General features: G+C 33.7%; 1 long non-coding RNA gene across 1 annotated transcript; it reads right to left on the bottom strand.

Annotated features, from left to right (window-relative positions):
* Positions 1-10,433: 10,433 nt before the first annotated feature.
* Positions 10,434-14,722, bottom strand: LOC123561148 (uncharacterized). The gene is made up of 2 exons (XR_008367242.1): positions 14,431-14,722; positions 10,434-10,684 (listed from the first exon to the last, which is right to left on the bottom strand). It is a non-coding gene; the product is annotated as an uncharacterized LOC123561148 (long non-coding RNA).
* Positions 14,723-23,029: the final 8,307 nt, after the last annotated feature.

Raw genomic sequence — 23,029 nt, 5'->3', positions numbered from 1 at the left:
GTTTTCAGAACCCCGGCGTTTGGTGCCTGAAATAGCTTGTTTTTGACACATGTCTGATTGAAAAGCTTCACAAACAGGTAAGGTTTTCTCACTGTCATTTTTTTCATTGGAGTGGTTTTGATTTCTTTGGGTCATCATCAGTGATGGTTCCATTGAGCTCCTGTTTACCCCAAACTTTACACAAAGGTCGGCTGACAAAATCGGCCCTTACGGGTTTTGGGTACCCGGGCGATTTTGTTATTGTAATGTCATAAGTTTCAACTGTCTGTAACCACCTAGCATTGGACCAGTAGGATTTTTTTTTGTTTCTTTAACAGTAACTGCCGAATTGTCAGTTCTAAGTTAACCTTATGACCAAAGAGATAGTGATGAAAAGCTTCAATGCTACAACTACAGCAAGAAGTTCTTTCCGCATAGTGCAATAAATTCATTTCAGTTTATTCATAGTTTTACTGTAGTATGCAAGTACACGTTCATGTCCTCCTGAACCTGTGATAATACAGTCCTGATGCATAACCCGAACTGTCGGTATCAAGAATCATTGTTTCACCTATTTTAGGGTAAGCTAGAATTGGATAGACACAAGATGTTCTAAGATTTTCAAAGCTTGCTGACATTTGCTGTCCATTTGAAAGCGCAAGGGACTTGTTTGTTTAAGCATTTCAATGGCTTTGCAATTTGGGCCCCTAGTTTTTGACAAACTAGAATAATATGAAGTAAGCCCTAAAAAACTTTTCACATCTTTTTTACTATTTTGGTTGAGGCCAGTTTTTAATGAATGATACTTTTTCAGGGTCTGTCTCAAACTCCCTTTTCACTCACTACATGCCCCAAGAAACTACATGACTTTTTAAAAAATAGACCCCTTAGAAGGTTGAGCTTAAGATTTGCATCAAGAAAGGGGTTGAAGATATGTTTTAGCCTAGTAATCTGTTCTTCAAATGTTTTACTGGACAGATAATGTCATCCATATAAAGACAAAAATTCCTTGTTTGCATACCACGCAGAACATCTCCCATAAGACGTGAAAAATTTGCGGGGGGCGCCTTTTCTAGTCCCATAGGTAATCTTGTGTATTGAAATAAACCTAAACTAGTAGAAAATGCTGTTTTTTCTTGTCTTAGGTGCAATGCTCATCTGGTGGAATCCATGTTCGATCCATTGTGGAAACCATGAATTGTTAGCCAAACCCGTTCTAGACCCCTGTCTAATGTCCGGCAGGGGGATATGCATCACGTTACAGAGGGCTTGACGGCGCGAAAAGTCTACACACAGTCTCCAGTCCCCTGACTTCTTGCGAACAAGAACTGTATTACTACTCCAGGGGGGATATAGAGGGTTCAATGATACTGTTGGGTCTAAAAGTTTTTGGACCTTGCTCTCTCGCTTCTGTGTGAAGAGGAAAATTTCCCCATTGGTGTTTTACCCGGGTTTTGCACCCTTTAGTGTTATATGTGTTGAACACGATCAGTATATCAAGATCGGTAGAGGTTTTTGCAAAGACGGATGATACCTAATGAGCAATTTCTTGAAGGACTGCTTTGTCATCATTGAGAATTAAAATGAACTTCTATTAAAAGTCCCGTAGATGTTCTGGGGGAATCGTCATTGACCTTCAAAGACACGTGTCTGCAAATATTTGAACTTTCAGTTTTCTTAGTATCATCAACAGATGAACAGTAGCCTACAAATGTATTCGTATTCAAAACAACAGGAGCATTACCAAGTTTATAACATTGGGCTGCCTCAGAATTGTCTTTACTGAAAACTCCTTGGACAACAGTGAAATTCTTATTGTATGTTTCTGCTACATTTTCAATCAACAGAATTTTTTGAAAAGTTCTCTTTCCTTTGGGAAATTTTTAAAATCTACCCCAAAAACTAGTATTAGCTGGTAAGTAATGTCTCTTAAACATTATTCTAACAGGTGCGGTTGGTCCTTCCATGGTTGTAACAGATAGAACCACTTCTCAGAACTAATTTCTGGTTTTCATAATCAATAGACTTGGCATTACTACACAAAAAGTCTTGACCAGAAATACAGTCAGTGTCAATGTCACAAACCAGCTGGATATATGTACTTTGGACCATTGTCAAAATGTATTAGAAAATTAGGGTTTACCATGGATATTCATTTGTCTACCATTACATCTGTTACTGTATGGTTACTTGACTAAAAAATTTTACAGTTTTCTAGAGTTTCAAAAGGTTTTTAATGACAGTATAGAAGATGTTGAGCCATTGTCAATAAGGCACTCAATTTGTGAAATTTTCAACAGTTAAATATGCATAAAAACCATTGTCAAAAAGTCATGTTTCATTTTTTCATTGTTGTCCAAGCAGTGGGCCTGTTGATCTTGTTCAGGCCTGTCAGTGCCCATCAACCCCTGGCCCATGAGTAGATGGTCTTGAGTTTTCCGAGTTTCCCGTCAGTTGATGCAGGATTTTGTAACCTAGGACAATTTTTCCTAAAATGACTGGGAGTTACAAATATAGCATCTCCCGTCCCGACTGGTTGAGCTTTGGTCTAGCATCTTGTCGGATCCGCCATGGCTGCATGTGTTTTGCACGTTCAAGTTGGTCAATGCGATCCAGTATTTGCTTTAATGTCATTCTGACGTCCTGATCAACTGTATAATCACTGCCTTGCCCCTTTTGTCATTCGGACCCCTTTTTCTGTCTGGGCCAGTCCCAAAGAACCTTCGTATGTTTTCAATTATTTCAACTGCATGTACGACGGTCTTGCAGTTTTCCACAATACATTTGTATTTCAGATCTTGGCTCAAACCTCGATAAATTGTTATGGAGTGTTATAAGTTCTTGGGCAGTAGGATCCCGATGGGGAAAGCCTTTCTAATCATCTGCTGAACATCGTCTGCAAACTGAGATGCACTTTCGCCTGGGAGTCTGGAACGAGCCTCTTTAAAAGGGACAACCATTTGGACCTTTGATTTCCACCCCCAAACCTCTGGTTTAAGTCTGGTTACTAGCAGATCATAGCGCTCCCTTATTTCAGTTTGCTAGATGTGTGTAAAACTCCAGTGCCTTCCCTCTCAGTGATCAGCCAGGGACAAGTGCCTTAGTGCGTTGATTCCAATTGCCTAATTAGCCAGACCTCAAAATGGGTTTTTAAACACTTCCCAATTTCCCTTTACAGTATAAATATCAGGTTTCATACTGATTGTATTTGACTCTGGCACCTGTCTGTTTGACGGGGGAGTTTACTAAATGTAGTATTTGTAGGAATTCCAAGGTAATTTGCCTTTGCCTGGGTGTGGGACTACGACTTTTATTTGCCCCTTTACCACCCGCTTCAGAGTCCAGTTGTTTAATTTGATCAATAACTCTAACATGCCTAATGTCATATCCTGTGGAGTACTGTTTATGTTGGCCATATTTTGTCTTACTGTGTGAGAAAAATACAACTTCACTTTCCGAGTCTGCATTTTTTTTTATTTTATTTTTTATTTTTTTTTTTTTATTGAAATGTGGAGGTTGACAAAAATTGTGTTATTTCCAAGTCCCTTTTTTGGGAATTTATTTTATGTCATAAAGTTCAAGGTCAGTTCCAGGCAAATGTAAACATACTGTAAGTTCTTTTTTTCCACTGTTCCTGACCATTTGTAAACAGAGCATGTTTTATATCAAATAAGGTTAAGAAATCAACAGTTTTAGTTGTTTTTTCAGCAGAACACCAGGGAGAATTAAATGTCAATAATAGTCTTAAAATCATTAAGAGATTGTCACAAGTTTTCACGACCTTGTTTGTCAGCCAAGTTGAAAAGTGTCCCAAATGACCCGCTTGGCCACTTAATAAGCTCTGAAAGTGCCAGGATGTCAGAATTGACCAATATATGGTTCCATTTGTCCGTAAGTCTGGCAGGATGACAGGATTTTATTGGAATGGCGGCCATATTGCCAGGAATATTTTAGAAAAAGTGAATTTACATAAATAATATGATGATAATGCTAAAAACATTAAAATACAAGCCTTACTAGTCATTTCAAATGTTTAACCAAAGCTTTAATAAAACCATAAAAGGAAAGAATTATTAAGGAATATAAAATTTCCCAGCTGCAAGGATTTTGAATATTCCCGCCTGCCAACTAGAGGTCATAGTGGACAAATCATTATTACAAAATACTACAAGAATAGCTGAAAGATAGAAAAGTTACATAGTTTCTAGATGAGGAAAACATTTTAAAAGGTTTCATGTGACACATAATAGTGGGAAAGAACTAGCAACTAATTATTTTTAAAGAGGCCTTGGAAATTTGACCCCAAAGGTAGACAAATCTTGTCGGCCCTTTTGAAGCCGTTTACCAAAAAGGGAAGAAAATCAATGCTTTCTTCAAATATAACCCCTTTAATAAATGTTTCCCATAAAGTCCCATATGTTCAAGATGTCCTATAACATTGTATTAATATCTTAATTTGTGAGATATTCTCTTAGTATACTAAAATAGTGGGAAAAATGTCACAGTCTTTGAGAAGTTCAGAAATCCTGGCAGGTAAGTGCCTTAAATACCTCCAAATATAAGCTTCATTATCAATTTATTCTGTTAGTAAAGTATCCTACATTGTCATCCAAAGTTTATATATTATGCTTCATTTAAGATATACTGTCTAGATTGTTTATTTATAAAAATAGCCATATGTAAGCTTGAGGTTAAATTTGGTATTGAAATTCTGAGTCTATTACAATATGGCGAATGTTTTGGAGAAGAAAATATAGATAAAAGATTCTGATGATGTTTTGGTGAACAAAATCATGTGATAAAGTTTCTGGCGATGTTATGGCAAACTCTTAAAGTTTGTGGTGAGTTTGCAGCAAAGTCACCGAAACGTTTTCCGAAAGGTCACCGCTACCGGCGAACTCCTGCAAACATTTATTACTCTGTTCTGGTGAACTAAAATGTTTGCGGCAAATTTACCGCAACTTTGCAAACTTTTCATTTTGGTAAGGGTATTGCAACGATTGCTCTTATCCAATCATTTGGGACTTGACCTGTTTTAAGAGGTAGTTGGAATATCTTTGTAATAATTGGGGTTATCTCTTGGTGAAGTTCTTTTAGTAATCTTGGAATCACACATGGTACAGACAAAATGTACCCCAAAAACCAGGAAATCGCATACACGGTCACAAGTTTAAATCTCAATATTTTGATATTTTACCACTTTCGAGTATCTATGCTTGAAGAAGGAAGTAAATATTTACTTTTATCACAATTTATTACGTGTAACTGACTGACGAATTCTTGCATGCCACGAACATACTTATTCACAGGAAGTATTCGCGGAATATTCGTTGTTACCAGCGACCATGCCGGGATTGATTTGATACTAGTTTGTGGGATATTCGCAGATTGACCAATGATCGCAGTTTATTTGCGAGAAGAACTTAGATGATATTTTGGTAAACTGTTCATGAAGAGCTTTGATAAGAGCAGGTAATTGTAGATCAATTAACTTGTGACATTATCTGTAAGGTTACAGTATGAGCCTGATAACTTAATTACACAGATCTATATTTTGGACATGTTTAGAAGGAAATCTGAATGCATATACTCATATGTCTGAATAAACATGAGGGATTTTGAAATTGAATTACATTGATGCTTAAACTTTTGTCGAGCTGAATGAAATTATAAATCTAAAAGGATATATAAAAGCTTACAATTTTAAAAGTAAAAGTAAAACTATGACAGATTTGTAATCGTACATATAAGCAAAGAGCTATAAAAATAATATTTTTAGTTCTTTGATATAAGCAGTGTGAAGAAAAAACATTTGGATGAAATAAATACATGCTCTGAGAATTGTTATTTAAATTGCAATTTATAGTTAAATTTCATTTATATTTTGCCATTTAAATTCAAAATATAACAAGAACAGAACAGAACAGAAGTTTATTTCGTAGACGTGTACATGGTACATAGTCATTATAAATTCAAATAAATAAACGAATAGGTGACAGTCATAGCGAGATAATCATATATGGTACAAATATTTCGTCATTATACATAACATTAATAGTTAAACAGAGGATGAACATATTACATATTAAGAATAGAATTCCTAATTGTTAACATTTCTTTAACAAATTTCGATAAGTTTACTAGAATGCGTTTATCTGTTGAGTTTAATAATTCTAAAAATTTATACATAGAAGGTCTATTTCTAAAATATCGTGTAATATATTTACTTCTCAAATCATTATAACATGGGCATATAAAAATAACATGAAACTCGTCTTCAATGTCGACATCAGAATTACAACATAAACATTTCCTTTGGTCTCTAGGAGTATTATTTCTTGCATATCGGCCAGTTTGGATTCTTAACGGTAAGACAGAAATTCTTAATTTACAAAAATAATAGCGGAGATTGTATGGCAAAATGTTTAAGTAAATCTCATAACCAAAATTAGTTTTCAAATACTTGTAATTTAAGAGAACTTGGTTTCTATCTAAACTACTATGCCACTCTTGAATAAAACAATCCATAACTCTTTGTTTAAATAAATTTGGTAAAGTTTGAAAATCTACAAAGTCGTCATCAAATACATACATAAAACCATATTCACTTAACATTTTCTTAACATTATAAACCCAATTTCTACAACCTCTATTGCACAATTGCAAGCTTTCATTATACATCGTTTTTATCAAAATATTATCTGAACTCTGAATTTTACACCAGTATTTTACAATTCGTACATAACGTGCTACATAAAGAGGATATCGACCTAATTCACCATAAATGCTAACATTGCTACAATTTAGCTTTACATTTAGAATACGTTTGCAAAATTTTAAATGAATTCTTTCAATTTCTTTTGATTTCGTGTAGCCCCAAATTTCACTAGCATATCCAAGGATTGAACCAACAAAAGCATCAAACAATTGACATAATGTTTTAGGCGTTAAAGGTATCTTTTTAAAATTCACTAATAGTATATTTAATGCTTTAAGAGCTTTACTTGCTAGGTGTTCTTGATTTAGATTAAAATTACCCGTGTAATTGAAGACTGTTCCCCAATAGTTAAAATTATTGACAACTTCGATAATATTTCCATTATAGGTCCATTGTTCATCAGGTAACAAGCCCCCACGCTTTCTAAATACCATTATCTTTGTTTTGTTAACATTAACTTTTAAACCCCAATTTTCACAATAGGTAAATAAAGTATCAAGATGGTTTTGTAGTTCTTGAGGAGATTTCGCTAAAATAGCCATATCGTCAGCAAAAAATAATAGAATCAAAATAATGTCATCAATATTTAACCCAGAGTTAACATCACCTTGTAAAAATAACTCGAGATCTTCAATAAAGAGAGAAAACATAACTGGTGACATGACCTCGCCTTGTCGCAAACCGATTGCGTATTCAAAATAATCAGAAAAGCTATTCAAAGACTTTACACAAGACTTAACCTTGCGGTACATATCTTTAATTATGCGTAAAAACTTTCCTTGAATTCCCAATTTAAACAATTTAAACCAAAGTATATTATGGTTAATAGTATCGTAACACTTCATTAGATCAACGAAGACTACATACAACCTTTTATTTTCATAAATATACTTTTGTATAATAGACATGAGAACAAAAATAGCATCCACTGTGGATTTACCCTTTCTAAAACCGAATTGTGAATCTGTTATAATATTGTGTTTATCACATAACTTGGTAATTCTCTTATTTAAAATAGTCGTAAATAATTTAGACAGGCAACTAACTAGTGTAATTCCTCTATAGTTTTGCACATTATCATAATCCCCTTTTTGTGTACAGGAACAATAACACCGTCTGCCCAATGTTCCGGGAAAGAAACCGGAACTTAAAACTGCATTAAATACATCACATAAATGAGAAGATAAAATGTCAATGCTTTCGATAAAATATTCGTTTAACAATAATCATTACCGGTGGCTTTACCAGGTTTTAAACACTTAACAGCATCATTTATTTCTGAAACAGTTATAGGTTCATCTAACTCTGGAAAACAAGTATTAGTATTATTAAAATTATGGTTATTAACAAAATCTTCAGCATCATCATTTGTAGATACAGAAATGTCATTACTTAAGTTTTCAAAATATACACGAAAATCTTCCAACGAAATACGGGAAGTGTTGTTTTTATTACGCTTAAAATACCGCCAGAACTGCTTAGGCTTACTTTTACGTAAGTTTTCAATGTCAGACAATTTTTTGCACATAAATGCAAACTTTTTCCTTTTAACAAGTTTTTTATACTCAGTTTTACAGTTACAAAAAAGTGTTCTGCTAGTATCAGTTTTGCACATATTAAAATCATTCCGTGCTTCTAAATAACGTTTTCTTGCCATAGTACATTCATTGTCGAACCACTCAGCGTTATTAACTTGTAAATTATCGTTAAAATAAACATGCGACTGTCTCGTATACGATTTAGTAAAAAGAGGGTCTGCAACATTGCGTACAACCGAAGTTAAATTACAAAGGGCTTCGTTCACAGATTCACGACTATTACAGTTTATATTTCTAACAATGCTGTTCAATTCGGGTAATTTTGAGATTAAAGCCGATCTAAATTCATCTCGATGTAAATTATTCCATTTAACATTAGAGTAAGACTGGTCGTCGTGACATTCATAAATCTTATTACAATGTAAAGATAAGATCAGCGGTGCGTGATCGCTCCACTCATTAACGGATTCAACTGTAAAATCATACACATTTTTAAAATTTTGTTCACTAGTTAACAAGTAATCAATAACTGACGAACCCATTCTCGATATATATGTATAATTATCTGAGTGACCGAGTCTACCGTTAACAATTCTCATGTTTGTAGATTTGCAAAGGTCAAGTAATTTAATACCATGACTATTACTTGAGCGATCTGGTGAGGCCCGATACATGGTCAAATCTGGAACATATAGTGATCATCATCTATAAATGTATTCAACGATCACAAACAATAAAGTCTGCTTTCATACCTTCCTTCGTTCACTTCAACATATCTAGCTTATTGATTCCTTTATTTAGTTGTAAATACGATTTTTCAAGGAATTTTTATGCAGGCAAATTGTAATTTTCCGTATTTTTATTTTTTTAATATTCTCTTCGAAGTTTACTGCAAGGTTATTGTAAAATACATGAACGCTCCCTTGTCCAGGCGATTCACGCGTTGCAGTATGGTATATCTGCGGTGTGTTCTATTTATAGAAAATGAGATAGGTAAGTAGGTCATGCTAAGAATAGAAATAGAAAACTTGACTTACAGAGTAACCTTCCTTATCAATAAATCGGATCAACAGTTTGTCGAAATTGTAAATAAAAAATATGTTCTGCTCTACAAGTAAGGAGAGGAAAGACAGATAGCATTGTTTTAAATCACATAATAAGTTGCCTTAGATACATTTTTTATGTTTTCTTTTTGCCATTTTTTTTTGTTTATTCACTAAAATCTATTGTGCAATATCGTTGATCCTTTTACAAACTATTCACTGTGTTCAGTTTATCACTCAGAAACTATTCATTACCATCTTCACAGGGTCCGAAATAAAAGTGTATCCCATATACTCGACGCCGCCTTCTGGGCGGCGTCGAATTAAAACTGTTGGTCAGGCACAAAGACCTGTGCCTTTCTTTTCTATATTGGCATAACATCATTTTTTGATTTATTGTACTTATAGTAGTTTCCACAAATATTTGATTGTAATCAATAATATGAGCCGCACCATGAGAAAACCAACACAGTGCGTTTGCGACCAGTATGGATCCAGACCAGCCTGCTCATCCGCGCATTCTGGTCAGGATCCATGCTGTTCACTAACAGTTTCTCTAATTGCAATAGGCTTTGAAAGCGAACAGCATGGATCCTGACCAGACTGCGCGGATGCGCATGCTGGTCTGGATCCATGCTGGTCGCAAACGCATGATGTTGGTTTTATCATGGCGCGGCTCAATTATGTTGTACTCAGTATGTGTCCTAAATGATAGAACTCAGGATATTGTAAACACCAAGTTTAGGAGTAAACCATATACATTATCATGTATTATTCCTTGACGTTCACAGCTTGTTAACGTGATAAATAAAACTGTATTTTGAAAATATGAAATAATTATTATATTCATAATATCAAACTGGTAATTAAGGAGGATAACACTGTTCTCCGCCATATTCTTCACTTACTATTGTAAATATTTCATGAATTTCTGAAATAAAATAAGTTTAAACTAAACTTGATGTAACAGAATGTATAATGATATGCCTTCTTGTGACAAATATATCACGCTAGTTAATGCAGACCGATATGGTTAATGTATTATATCAATTCGCGATTATTAATTTCTTAATCATATACTCTAAACCACAAAGAACAATAAAGGTATTGTGGAACATTATGTGTATATATTGAAATAATAAATGAAATAGGCACTATAGTTCTTAGACGTTTTTAATCCATGAAGAAAAAATATCTTCGATATATTGACACATTTTCAAACATTTGTATTGTTAAATCAAGATTACATGGCTTTCATTTCACAAATCAGAATATCTACAGTTACGATCAGTATCTCCAATCATCAATCACATCGTCACGCCCCTCCCCCTCTGGTGCATCTATACTGTCAACTCCAACTTCTTCAAAATCTGTCTCCACTAGCATTGTGATTGGTGGTTTGGTTCCTGCAAAATGGGTCAATACATTTATCTGTTGGCTCGGTATATCAAATGCATTTCATTTCAGCATTTGTTAATTTCCAGAAGCCCTTTATAAAATACGTAGGGTCAATTAACTGATAAAGGGATTCTTGATAACACTCTTCTTTTTTGTAACTGTGCAACCAGAACTTCTAGATTATACAGACTTCTTAACAATCTATTCGGTGCAGTTGTTTCTTTCTTAAAGAATACTTAAACTCAAGAAACAAGAAACAATCTTCGATTTATCAGTACGTTTCTCATCTTTCCCACCGACGTGAAATATATATACATGAGGGTCAGGATGGTCATATATTCCTCACCTGCGTTTAGTTGCTTGCTTGAAAAGTTAAACGTTTTTGCTAAGTAAATACAGACAGGTAATATGTGTGTGTTAGGTGGAAGTGGGGGACGGGGGATTGGGGTAGAGGTAGGGTAAGACATTTGGGAAATGATGTGATATGACAATATATCAACAGGAAGATTTTTGAAGTTTTCACTACATTAATAAGGGGTTAAGTGACCATAGCTCTTAGCAATGATTTTTGATGAAACAGAACAGTTTGTACACTCTTAACCCAAGAAACATTTGTGTAAAATTATTTTAAAATTGGACCTGCTGTTTCTTATAAGTTTCCAATAAATACATACTTGTATAGGGGAAACTGGCCACACCCCCTGGTGGCCATGTTTTTTGACGAATCAAAATAATTTGAACAATTTTGGAAGCGGGTCACATAACGACCATTTGTGTGAAATTACTTCAAAATCGGGCCTGCACTTTCATACAAGAGCATTTTAAAAGTTTCCACTATAAGTGGTCATACCCTCTAAAGCCATGTTTTCTGAGGAATCAGAATAATTTGAACAATATTGAAAGAGGATCACAGAAGGATCATTTATATGAATTTATTTCAAAATCAGGCCATCAGTTTCATGCAAGTTAGGTTTTTAAAGGTTCCACTATTTACATATAGGGAAAATAAATCATGCTCTCTGGCGGCCATTGTTTTGAGGAATCGGAATAATTTGAACAATCTTGACAGAAGGTTACATAAGGACCATTTGTGTGAATTTATTTTGATGGGACCACCGGTTTAAGCGGAGATGTCGTTCGAAGATTTTTCTGTTTATAGCTCTGGTGGCCCCTATGTGGAACCATTTGGACCACCCAAGGAACATCCAGGCCAAGTTTCATCTACTTCACTAAATGGTTTCAGATTACATATTGTTAGAAGGAAAGTGTAGGCGAACGACGTACGGACGACGGACGGACGCTGGACGGTTAGCGATCACAATGGCTCTACACGCGCACTTCGTGCTCAGGTGAGCTAATAAAAGGATTAATCACAGCGGATAAATGCACCTTTTTGCAATTTGAAATTCCGCCTTATACAATATACCAGTGTCTCAATTGCCTTTAAGTTATTCTAGTTAAATTCAATGTTTTTAGACAGATAAAATGCTCAGAAATCAAGATCTAAAGTTTAGATAAATTAACATTTATTCAATTAATCAATAAAATTGAACATTCGTGCATTGCTTTTCTGTCATTTTGTCTTTTATAGTTTCAAAGCTAATTTATGAATAAAACTGTCAACAAAATAGTAAAATAGGTAAGATAAAAGATACCCAAGATAGGAACCGACCACAGCTTTTAAAACTTTTTTTCTCTTCACACCTTTGTGTTTTTCTCTTTCTAATGCAGCTCTACATATACCAGTCTCTAAAATGCTTTTCATGATGAAGAAGCTAATAAATACATTTTATAGAATTAACAGGAATTAAAATATCGGATAATTTTGAATGGGTAAGATGGAAAAGTAGAATTGTCACTTGTAAAAAATATTCAGTTTGCGATACTAGTGTCAGGTGTTTAATGTGGTAAATGCTTTTTTAGAAATGAAAATTTACCGTATTCTCATAACGTGATACTGATGTAATTGGCATATTTAAGTTAAACTATCTCCTTGCTTAATGGTTACTTTTGATAAATACTGTGCAACATTGTGTCAATATATTTTCAGCATCTTAAGAAGTGCTTTTCAACAGATGGTTGAAGCATCCTCCTGTTCTGAGCAAAGGGCAATAAAATGTCAGTGTATAAATAACCTGTTTGAGTTAATTTAGCTATTGACAATGAAAAATTGTATATGAGGAAAATGAGAAAGCAAACATAGGGACATGTACTAGTCTTATATTACGCAAAAGGCGTACATTCTTAAATGTTTTATCTCTGAGTTTAGTATTTAGATAACACAGATATGGATAAATGACTGCTCGTCTGTATTATATTTCATTTTCTATCTGCTGCAGTGTAATAGTTCAAGTCTTCTGCAGTAAATGCAACTTTAGCACGATAAAACAAGAATAAAAAAACGTGGGTTATGCCGGTTATGCATCTTAAAAATTTTAAGGACGTCTAAAATATAAGCATTGTAACGATTTTTGGTAATTGTTTTACAAATATTCCATGTGGAATGTAAACTAGGCATGTACCAAGTTTCAAAACAAAAAGTTATTTTTTCTTTACATTACTTGTTACCTTTATTGAAAAGTCTTTCTTGAATTTGACGTGATCATCCGAGGACTGAAATATTACTTTTCATTTGTATAAAATTTATAACTGGACTCTTCTATATATAGTAATTGAATTTTTACCTGATACAGCTAATTGTTATTGCCAAAGGACAAAGAACACTGCAACCAGGAGAATATAAAGTCTCAAAACCATCTTCTGAAATGGGAGATAAACTTGACATTTTTTGTTAATTTTAGACACGTTTTCGCTTTCTCTTTTGTTTAGCCTTTTTCATTCACCCATTTAAGGTTATTTATGGACTACTTAATATTGACTTAATATTGAAGCAAACAAAAGTGTTATTAATTTTCTGTCTGTCTATATTATTACTTCATGACCTAACTTCAGCTATCTCGATATTTCGGTGTGTCGACATTTTTACCTTGGTGACCCAACGAAGTCGATATATCCAGATTTGTCTGTATTTGAAACATGATAAAGGAAAAAAAGGTTTTCAATTAGTTCAGACGCTATATGAAATAATACACGTACGAAAACAGTAATGTAAGAAATATACCTTGTATTAAATATGTGACCGGGCAAGCCGAAGGAATTATATATTGGCCTCATTATAGGTTTTCATCAATGTTTTCAGAAAGGGTATGTGTAATTTACACGGTCCTTTTACTATAACTTTATCGACTTACTAATTCGAAAAACACAATACCGACATTTTGTAACATAATTTAAAGGCTGTTTGATTTTATTTCGTGTTACATAAAATTTTATTTACTGTAGTCTAATAACCCTTGATAATTTACAACATGCCATTGGTAAAAGTGAGATTTAAACATAAAACATATATGTGCTTAAGACACTGGTGCCCGCACTCCTGTCACTGTATGCATATTTTGACTAAGTCAAGGGCCATAATTTACTAGTTTGGTTATGTGAAATCCTAACTAAAACACCAGGAGAGCAACTTCAAATGCTGAATAACAATCCTGCGAGGTTTGATGATTCGATGTAAATACTTTTTGAGATATGCACGACACAAATGAAGACGGAAGGACGGATGGATGGACAAGGACAAATCTAAATCCCCCCCCCCCCCCCCCCCCCCCCCCCCCCACACACACACACAACAAAAAGAAGAAAATAGAGGGAGGCACACAAATAGTTAGAAAATAAGCATTAAAGTCATACTTACTACTGTGTTAACGTGTCCAAGGAATCAATAACAATATGCAGCACTCGTTGTGAAACTTCACTTGTGCATTGTTTGTAAAACGGACACATCTGTTCATAATCAATTATAGAAAGACAATTGTCTAACCACGTCATATGTATGAGAATACACATGGAAAGGACAGACACAATATAGTGCATGTTGTACAATCTAAAGCATTTATGAACATAGCGATCAAACTTTGATTTATTCTTAATATGTATGCGGCTGAAACGTACATACAAACATAAACATATTGGCTTTTGTAGATATATCTGCTTAACCATAAAGCCTAAACCTTAAAGCAATTACAGTCAACTACTGACCCAAGCAATTATCCTACAAAGTTTGACAGATATGGCCAAACGGTTATTTATGAAGTAAAACCAATTTTAATTCTAAGATAATTGTGACATTGACCGTTGGCCCCAAAAAAATATAAATTACCGACTGACCACAGGCAATATTCTATGAAGTTCAATATCTAAAGATCCTTCTGGATTCAATTTTAGATAAGATTTCCTCAGGTCATATTATAATCTGCTGCTAAAGGGTCAATATATCAGTAGGAGTATATTGGTCACTTAAGCCCCACAGAAAACATGTACATTCACTTCAATACTGGCATTAAAGGGGCTATTACCCAATACAGACTCATTCAACAAGAAGAACTACACCTTCATTTATAGTTTAGTTGAAATCCTACAATTACTTTCAGAGAAGCAGTTCAAGAAACCTTTTGGGAGACAGACAGACAGACAAAATTTAGTGTGTACAAATATCAGGAAATGTCCCTAAACAGTATCCGATAATTTTATATGTATTTCAGTTTCGGCAGCGTGACGATAATCTTTTTACATTGGAATTTATGTAAATATTGTTTTTTCTACATATGAAATATACTGGGCACTAATTTGTTCTTATCAAACACTCATTTACATTGTTATTCAATGTTCAAAGAACAAGCGGGACTGCAAGCGTCTACTGACTCCTATTAAAACAAACAAAAAGCTGTAAAATGCAGTTTATTTTACAATATAAAGTAGTACATTTTTCCGTATTTAAAAAGCGTTCAAGGAACTCACCGTTTTATGCGTATTGCAATAAGTTAATATTTGGTTTCTAAAAATAGGCCATGTTCATGCGCTGTGTTGTAGCAGCACTTATTTTTCAGATGATGAAAGAATTTGATCTAATTTGCCTTTTTTGCACTAACAAGCGCACTGATTCAATTTTAGTTTTCCAATCTGTATTTCCATTGGAGGCTTGGAGGCGGAGCAAGGCACCGCCCCAAAAACTGGTGTGCTGGTGTATTTGCCTGTACTGAACTTTAGTTAATTTACGATTGAATACAATTTATTAAGATACTAAATACAATACAGATTAACTTAAACAAGCAAGCATCACATCATTAATTGCTTACATTACGAGTCCGTTTTTAGTGTAGGAGGTCATTGGATCGTTATCTGGTCGCATCATACTAAAAATGTGAAAACAATATACTATTTGCTTCCATCCATGCTTTAAAAGTGAAACTGGCCTCGTCTTTCATACCCTCATGGCAATGGATTCCATCAGCAAGGATTTTTCAAGAATTTAGCATGTACATACTTCAAAAATTAAAAGAAGGTACTGACTAGTTTTGCTCCATATGATAGGTATGTCGGATAGTCCAGTCATTTAGATGGAAAAAAAAAGTTTGTAGAGATTGTCAATCAACCTACATTTGTATGATATGTTTTTCTCTGTCACCTTTATCACTTCCCTTCTAGACTATAATGACACAGTAAAATGGATTTTCACGTTTTCTAAATTCATTCCTTTTTACACTTACTTTGTGCAAAATTCAGCTCTAACTCTTCCTAATAGATACCTTGGCATTTTATTGTGCATTTTTCGAGGATTCGGGTACATGGACTTATCATTTTACTTGCGTGTATTAGATTATGCAAATATTGAAAATATAAAAAACAAAAATAGTTATCTATCATGTATCTACTACATGTAGCAAATTTTATTGAAGCAGTCAGCCCTAAAAGTGTTGCTACTTACAAAAGAAGAGAAACCTAGAGGTATGCCTAATTAACAAATTTATGAGTAATTATATGGTTTAATTATAATAGTAGTCGGAAATAATTAAGTGAAGATGACAAATTCAGGAATGAACAATTATATGTACACAGTAAATAGCTTAATTCTACGTCAATGACGATTTGTAACAGATGTCGGTTTTCCGACCATTATCAATACTTAGCATATAAACAGAGTTCTGTAAAACTTCGGTTATCCTTACTAGTAAATCAAGTCGGTATGTTTCAAGAGTACATGTGACAATAAAATAAGTCACGTATTTCGAACTTAATACTCACATGTTGCGACTGGTCGTATCAAATAATCTGTATATAGTTTTATCATGATTATCCTTGTCTATAGCTTAAAAACTGATAGCCTACAAAAATGTAAAAGTGTATGATCACTGTTTAATTTGAATTATGTGTAAACAAACCCTAAAATTACCGAATTAGGTTTCGTTTAAAGAATTCTCAAAATTTTACAACATTTGCAAACAAGCATATACGTTCGTTTTATTTACTAAAAATAAACATCCAAAGCTTTCGAATCCAACGGAGGCTTATTTTACAATGCTTTCTGTGCGAGCAATCGCAAAATCTTTGGCAAGCTGAGTCTTAGTTAATTCAATATATAAACCATATAAATGTACATATATCAACTGCTCGATGTATCATGTACTTCACAGATGTTTCTGCCACAATTAAATGTCGAATATTAGCATACAAAAAGCTATCCTCGATGTACTAACTAAATTAACATCCACAACACATACATCCAATCTTTCCGAATTTAAACAACATTGATATCTAGGTTCAGTTTTGGTGCATTAACAACACAAAACTTAAAAACATTACAGAGTTTAACATATCCTAAACACACAATATAACAGTTATCTCATAATGTAAGCAAGCAGGTACTATCATATACATGTAATATCATATGACTGATAACAATTGAAGTTATCAGCGTGGCATATTGTTATCTTTAGCATAAGATTGATGGTTTAATCATTTTTTGGGTGCATTTCAAGGTAAGCATTTAGCAGTTATTATTACAAAATAGTGTTCTGACAATTAAGAGAAATGACGAATTAAATAAAAGAGTAGATCTAACATGAAACACTTTTAGTTAGCTTTTAGATAATGCACTGACTGAATACTAAGTAATCAAGTTATTTACTTTACTTATGGTTTGATGAACCGGTGCACAGGAACTAATCCGCGAGGGTATAAGCCCGATTTAGGGGCGTAGCGTTGAATAAATAAATGTGTAGGCCAAATTCTAGGGTGTCTTGGGGTACCCCCCGCCCCAAAATGTTTTGGTCCTAGAGTGTCGAAGATGCGTTTTGGAGTACATTTTGTACAAATAAGAATGTTCCTTGGACCATATATATCATTATATTTTACTAAGATTCATGTCTCATGACTGGAATAAATCTGGCAGCAATTGAACTTCGATTTATAATCTATTTAATGGCTATTATTACTAAAATCCGGACCACATTTCCGTAATGCCTACCGTACATTTTCCACTTGACGTTGCGTTATCATTTATTGTTGAATGAAATCTGTTTTGTCGTTATTCTTAAACAATTAAATATATTTTAGTCTTATAGAACCCTAAAGTACATTTTGTATACCTTATAAATGATTTTGAAATACATAAAACATCAGAGATTATCGCAAACACAAGACAGATGTTCCTGAATATTCAGTACAGAAAACAAAGTCCACTTTTCTCCTCATGCCTCAGAGTCTTGGTTCTCGGTTTACGTGACCTGTTTTGTGATTTCTTTGGAATGTTACTGGATTATTCTTTGTTTTCGTGTGGGAATTAATTATCTGTGATTTTGTGGCACTTCTACTACTAATGGGAACTTTGAATATGTCTTTGTGATTTTCTTCCTTGCTAGGCAGACCGTTTTTCTTTTACAGGTTGGTGACCGGTGTTTCGTATGTAACCGCGCTTGACCTTGACACTTGAGTAATGTTTGTTTATATTTGCATCGCTGTGATCGATTGCTTTCTTATTTCTGTTAATCTGGGTTTCGAATACATCGTAATTTGTTATGTTTCCATAAGGACTATGATTAATATTTTCAATACGTTCGTGGTTGTTTGTCCGTCTTTTTTATTCGGAATCGAACGTTTAAAAAGTCAACCATCGATTCCAATAATATGTCAAACTAGTATGGTGGGCACTCGCTTGTATTTTCCATGCTGGCTTGGGATCGTATCACTGGATCCCACTTCTGACACCAAAAATTGTTACGCACTAGGGTGGTTATTCTGTCTGAATGTAGCTTTCGGTTAGGAGCTAAATACTTTCGGGAGGACTTGGCCGATCGACATGAGAAAGCTTCTTCTAATGTATTAGGTCAAAGATTAGGAACTCTGTACTAACAGTTTATGAAGTTTAATTTGTGTTTTTTGTTATAAGTTACACAAATAATTCAAACACAAAGTATCAACGAATAAAATGTTACACAAATCACATTAAATTTCAAAGGAACTCAGCAATTCACAAGATACCACGCATTGTTTATAATGTCACACAGTATATATGTAGAAGACAGTGTTAGCTTTCCATAACTTAATTAAATGCAGTATTAACTTGAGCATTAAACTCTGTTCATCACTTAATATATCTCAAAAGGCCTAAATAATTCACCATTCAGCAATGAGGACTTGTAAAACATCAGTACAAAAATTCATTATTAAGACTGTATAGGCTTTCCATAACTTCTAAAGATGAGTGCATGTGTACTTAGTTTTTGCATTAAATCCACTTGAAAAGTAATATAAAAATAAATGCTCCTTCAAATTTTCTAAATGTATATCAAAATTACTTCAGCTTTATATTAAAATGTGCTTACACCAATACAATTCATGCTGAGATCTAAGATAAAGATTGGTAAAATTCTCAGGACTAGCAAAAAGTGCCCTTAAGCTTATTGTTCAGAACTGGAATGACCCAGATGGTCACAAATCTGGCCCTTTTATAGTAGGCAGGAAAATTGACCAAGAAAAATTGGGCAAAATTGGTCACACGGTAAATTTACCAACTTAATTTAGTCAGTGACCAAAAATAATTGGTCACAAGCCTAAATTACTGGAGAAATCTGTCAAATGCTTCAAAAAGGATACTTTATACAATAAAAGAGTGATTTACAGTAAAATTATGTACCAGGGGGTTAAATCTGAGGTTTTTATTAGCTTTATACATCTTTAAAGATGACAACGATTATGTTTGCTGCTTAGTAATGGAAGTAAACAATCCCACAATGCAGCGTAACCAATACACTTCCTGTCAGAAAAATGTGACAATTACAGTGAATTCTCAGGAAAATAAAGCTGATTTACACAAAATAGGATTGAATAAAAGGATGACAGTTGTCTTAAACAAATATTTAAATAACATGGAGTGATTGTGCAGCTGCTACAGTGATTGTTATTCACATACAGGAAAAACGATGTAAAATGCAGATAAATGTAGAAATGAATCCAGGCCAGAAAGTAAACAAACTTCACAAACTTGGATTAGAATTTAGATTAAAACGAACATAGGACTGTAATATGAAATTAGGCGCTGCCTATTTGACGGGAAAACCTAGTGATAGTGATACGGATTCTTTCTTTTTTCTGCATTAAATTGTTCTTTCTGATATTTTCTGTTTGTCTTTCAGTTTTGACAGTAAGCCTGATGGTTTTGCTTTTGTTATAAAAATAAGATGGGGAAATGTTTTAAAAAGTTTTGTTTAAATGAACATAGATCTAATCATTTCTTCAAATGTTTCAAGACTAGACAGACAATTGAAAACAGTGTTCATGAGTTAAAGATAATAGTGATATTTGGGTGCACAGAATCTAGTCCCAAACTGTACCATTAGTTGTACTGATGATAAAATAGAGAAAAGTGGAAACTTCACATGTCGCTCAACACGACAAAAACGAAACTGTTGCATAAACCCGGACAGATAACGAGGGATTTTTTACCTGTCACTTTTTTATATCTGAAAGTTGTTATCATTTATTGTTATCAAAATAATGCTGCTTTTGCTGAAAACTTTACATAATTCAAATTTATATTTAGTAAGCTAATTTTAACTCACACGAAGTGAGCGCCGGAAAGGGATATGTAAAATGGGGGCTGTACGAACATTGATAAATTCGAACACTTTGTCATTTACAAAATTTTCCTCAAAGTTTTAGATATGGTGCAACAGTCATTCAAAAGTGACCCAATATCAGGCCTTTATGTGTTGTCAGTGAGCATGCGTAAAACACACTCTTCCTCAGTAGTTTTGGATAAATATTTTAATGCAAGTCATTTATTTATACATAATATTACCAATTTTGTTTCTGTTTACAACGATCATGCCTTTGCTATCAATTTGGTTCTCTGATAAAAAATCCTGAATCCGGGAATGCACATATTCTTTTCAGTTCATTTGTTACAAACAAATAGTTTCTAAAAACGACAAAACAATCCAAAAAATAAAACAAAACAATTTACACATTATGCCTGTGTAACATCACATTCAATGTCATCTTGTTCTGATATTCTTTTGTAGTGTAGATACCGGAACTTACATAATCCTGCTATCCTAAACACGGACTATTTTAATTCTTTTAAATGCCATTATTGTCAAATGACACTCTTTTAGGACAAATTGTGTTCCTCCAATACAGCTATGGTAAAACTCGTGTATGTGAGAATGACAAACAACCATTTACTTGTATATTCATATTTCAAATTCATTGTAAAAAGTTCTTGACCAGAATTTTATATATAACACAAACACTCTTGGTCGGAATTCAATTTAATTTACCTAACTGCTAACAGTCGGGGACCTTTTTTTGAATATGATTAAGGTTAATTTCTTAGCTTGATAGGGATCGTAGTGAGCCTCTAAAGTTTATAGCCAACATTTTTTTCCAAGTGTAATTTTACTAAAACTCTAGTCAATGAATTGACTTTTAGAAAGTAGTTGCAATGTATGTGAAAGATTGTGGAAGGGAGGGGAGATAAGCAATATCGATATATGCTTTTCCATGCCTTCGAATATTTTGTTCAAAATTTACAGACATGAACATTGGTTAACTATACTTATTATTGATTTGTGTTCCAGTAATTAAAAAAAGTGTGATAAATATCAAGAAAAAAAATTAAATTGGGCCTAAGCTAAAAAAAAATATTTCAAGCAATCTACGAGAACGAACTCGGACCTCGCGCATGGAAAATATGTGCGCTAGCCACTGGACCACAGAGACTTTTTGTATATAAATAAATTTTGTTAGGACAGCGTGTCTATATTCGTTTTACATTGACCTTTTTGAAATTATTGGCTTTTCTACAATCAAAGAAATAAATAAACAACGGTTTTGTTATTCAAACAGTGCAGTAATGTAGCTTACTGTAAGTTACATCATAATTCATTATTGGAAACAAAAAGCGGGCCGCTTGAATCATCCATAAACTCGTTTCATGAAGAAACCCGAATAACACCGATTTCTATTGATACCGCGAATTTTCAACTCGATAGAATAATTTGTTTTAATAATGCGGCGCCCGATTGTTCATAAGAAATTTTATTTTATCAAATGTCGTCCTGAAAATTATTTATTGCGCAAGCATGGCAGCAGGTCCGGTAGAATTATGGGAAAACAACAACAACAAAACCGTTGAAGGTATAGAACTTATTCCCAAGTTGAACGGTATATAGGTTTACTTTGACATATATACACGTACACATTATCTATAGACGGAAAAACCTTCGGTTTTCCCGTATAATATGTGTTTGATCGGTCATTTTATCTAGATCAACACATATGTGTACAATTCTGTGTTACGTTACTTGCAGCTAAAGATGAAAAACAAGGAAAACATGACTAGAATTAGCATCTGAGATGAACAAAGTATGTGGTAAGTTCTCATTATCCGGGGCATTAAAATATCATATGACTGATAACAATTGAAGTTATCAGCGTGACATATGGTTATCTTTAGCCTAAGATTGATGGTTTAATCATTTTTGGGTGCATTTCAAGGTAAGCATTTAGCAGTTATTATTACAAAATAGTGTTCTGACAATTAAGAGAAATGACGAATTAAATAAAAGAGTAGATCTAACATGAAACTCTTTTAGTTAGCTTTTAGATAATGCACTGACTGAATACTAAGTAATCAAGTTATTTACTTTACTTATGGTTTGATGAACCACGGTTCAACGTTCAGGTGCACAGGAACTAATCCGCGAGGGTATAAGCCCGATTTAGGGGCGTAGCGTTGAATAAATAAATGTGTAGGCCAAATTCTAGGGTGTCTTGGGGTACCCCTCGCCCCAAAATGTTTTGGCCCTAGAGTGTCGAAGATGCGTTTTTGCGTACATATTGTACAAATAAGAATGTTCCTTGGACCATATATATCATTATATTTTACTAAGATTAATGTCTCATGACTGGAATAAATCTGGCAGCAATTGAACTTCGATTTATAATCTATTTAA

This window comes from Mercenaria mercenaria, chromosome 15, assembly GCF_021730395.1.
Source record: "Mercenaria mercenaria strain notata chromosome 15, MADL_Memer_1, whole genome shotgun sequence".
Lineage (NCBI taxonomy): Eukaryota > Metazoa > Mollusca > Bivalvia > Venerida > Veneridae > Mercenaria > Mercenaria mercenaria.
This window is presented reverse-complemented; position numbering and strand designations above follow the sequence as displayed.